This window comes from Primulina tabacum, chromosome 12, assembly GCF_025594145.1.
Source record: "Primulina tabacum isolate GXHZ01 chromosome 12, ASM2559414v2, whole genome shotgun sequence".
Classification (NCBI taxonomy): domain Eukaryota; kingdom Viridiplantae; phylum Streptophyta; class Magnoliopsida; order Lamiales; family Gesneriaceae; genus Primulina; species Primulina tabacum.
In genome coordinates, this window is record NC_134561.1 from 35,127,947 (window position 1) to 35,131,068 (window position 3,122).

Sequence of the window (3,122 nt, forward strand, 5' to 3'; positions counted from 1 at the left end):
ATACTGATTTCTGATTACTGATTTCTGAATACTGATTTCTGTTCTGAAAATAAGAATTTCTGTATATCATTCGTATTACTGTTTCTGTTTAAAAATGGTTTTGAAAACTGGGAGTTATTCCCGCCCCCGCTTACTGAGTGACAACCATATCACTCACCCACCAAACCCATCTCAGATAAGAACGAGGAAGAAATATTAGAAGAAGAAGAGCATATTCAGTTTTGGGGCTGGTGAAGAAAACTGTCATTTCTCAGTTCTGATTCTAGTTTATGTTATCTCCGCTACATCTGTTAAGATACTGTTATGTATGGTTTTACATTTTCGTTGTAAAACATTTGCTCTTTGAGTTGTATCAGACAATGAATATTATGAATAAAAAACTGGTTTCTGAATTTTGTACTTCTGAGGCTTGTTGTTTTCGAATGTAAATTTGAGAGCAACGTCGGTGTCAACCAACCCCTGTCCCGGGGCGTGACAGTTTTAGAGAGCTCGCTCGCCTTGCAATCTCCTATGAATCCATAGATACAAAATCCTTGACTAAAAAATCCAAGAAAAACCCTATCCCAGGATAGGAGAGCTACTCACATCGCCACCCTAAGCGAATGAGAGAGATAATGGAATTTTAAACTATATATGATGGAAAATTGAGTTCAAAAGTTAGTATGAAATCTAAATCCTAACATAATCCGAACTAAAAATTAAAGTTTCAAAATACTATTTTAATTACTTCAAATTAAAGCTGTAGAAGATGAACCTAATTCCAGGTTTCTCACAAATGCACACCAAATGATGCACAAGGTACATACACTTTGTTCCCAGAAGCTAAGAAAAGTGAAACTTATTCCTATCCAATACACATGATCCAACTAGAAGAGACTGCAAGCAATTTACACTTTCCTCTGTCACACATAATGGCCTACTGATTAAAACTATGGTTTCAGTTTTTATTACAATATATATACATGAATGACATATATTTTCATCAAATTTATTTAAGTTTGCATTTAGGACATATGTCATTCATGTGTATATATATATGTATTATATATAGAACTCAAAACATGTGACAGTCCTAAAAGCCCACATAAAAAAAACTGCTGACTTGTTCTGAAGGAACATGCAAGAATTATCTTCAGAACAAATCAGCAGCTTCCCTTAAGACAGCAATGTCCATGAAGTCCCCATCCTGGCCTTGCGCAGCTGCATCATCTAGGAGCCATTTCTCCAGCAAACTAAAGGGCTCTCTGATAATCTCAGTTACAGGAGTGAAATTGGCGGTCTCGAACTTGGCTTCGTCCTCCAAGGATTGCGAAACATCGGAATTCAAGCTGATGAAAGTCTCTTCACTCGGGCTGGAACTAGATCCCATTGAGGGGTAGTTAAAGGAAGTGATCTCAGATGATGTCTTTGGTGATTTCTTCGTCCAATCTTCAAGCCAACGCGCTATGTTTGCGGTGCTTGATGCATATGTGGATGTCTGGATCGGCTGTGTATAAGTTTGTGGGGACTTCCTCGAAAAGCTTCGAGCCAATTGATGCATTTGAATCCGATCTATCGATGGATGGAGGCTTAGGGAAGAGATTCAAACCAGTAGACGAGTTTGTACCGGATTTATTGAGTGATAGAGCTTCACACAAGGCTTGTTTAGCCATGTGAATGTCGGTTTGAAGCCTCCTTTCCCACTGGCCTTTTGTGATTGAATGAGAACTTGATGACTTCCTATTTTTCTCATTTTCTCCTTCTCCATCTTCTCCTTGAAGCTTTCCTAGTTTCTTCCTTAAGTGAGTGTTCCAGTAGTTCTTGATATCATTGTCGGTTCTCAGGGGAAGGTATGAAGCTATGGCAGCCCACCTGCATAAAAAAGGTATTTTTTAAAATTTAATTAAATAAAAGCTAATCTAGTTATCTAGGTATGTAGACATAGCAACAAAAACCCAAGAATCTTCATTTTAGGTAGTGGGATTTTGCTATCAGACCTAAAACCCTAAAGAAACATGTGCAGATCTTCACTGAATCTCCACCAAACTTGACTAACATGCAGAAATTATCCATGAACTTACCGGTTTCCAAGAAGGGCTTGAAGATGAAAGATCTTCTTTTCTTCATGTTCGGTGAAGTTGCCGCGCTTGATGCCTGGCCGGAGGTAATTAGTCCACCTGAGCCTGCAACTCTTGCTGCATCTGAGCAAGCCTGAAAGAAAGAAGAAAATAGTATTTTCAATAAAAAAAATCGAAACTTAACTATTTCTAACAGATGATTCAAACTTATAAGTCTGTAAAAATATTCAAGAAGTAGGTGATGCGGCTGCAGAATATTTATTACAATGCTTTAAATGATTACACCGAACCCTAAAAAAAGAAAATCAAAAGAAAAAAAAATTGCTTCAAATTTTGCTCCAAAGATACAAATAGTAAGTGGGAAAAACGAAGAACTCTTCATAATTAATATATTTACCTGTGTTAGTGGGAACAGCTCTCCAATTTCCAGGGCCATGTTCTTGAACATATGAAACTAAAATGATGTCTTCTTCAGGAGTCCAAGGTCCTTTCTTCACGCCGATTTTGTCGCAACAAGGTGGCCTCCCCATCTCAGTACTTACTCTCAATCTGTATGATGTCTTTAATTCAACAAAGATTAAAGGATTCAGAACCAAAACAGTCTCAGAATTTTTCAAGAAAATGAAGGGTTTCTTTTTTTATGGTTCTTTCTTCCATTTCATTTCATTTTCTGAATGGAATTATGGGATCAGAATATAGAGGAGAAATCAAGAGACATGAGTCTAACCGAAGGGGTGGGATTTGTCTGTAGGATATATAGAGAAAAGACCAAAGGTGCGTTTAGGCTGACTTAAGAGACGAAGGGGTAGAAGGGCTACCTCATCATCTATGATGAAAGAGTCAAAAGCAGACAGCCAAGAGCATTTAATTCATTTTCTTACAAAAGTCTTACACCATTTTAAAAAAAAAATTTATAGTTTTTTTATTACAGCGTGACATTCGATGAAATGTTTTAAATTTTTATATTTTTTTCGATTTTTAAGATCGTAATAATTATTTTTAGTATGTACAACACTAGGGTGAGGTCGGATGGAGGATTTTTTGCTTTTAGATTTAGATGATTTT

At 36.7% G+C, this 3,122-nt stretch overlaps 1 pseudogene; it reads right to left on the reverse strand.

Moving 5' to 3' along the window:
* Window positions 1-717: 717 nt before the first annotated feature.
* Window positions 718-2,692, reverse strand: LOC142521072 (myb-related protein 306-like; annotated as a pseudogene).
* Between the last annotated feature and the right edge of the window lie 430 nt (window positions 2,693-3,122).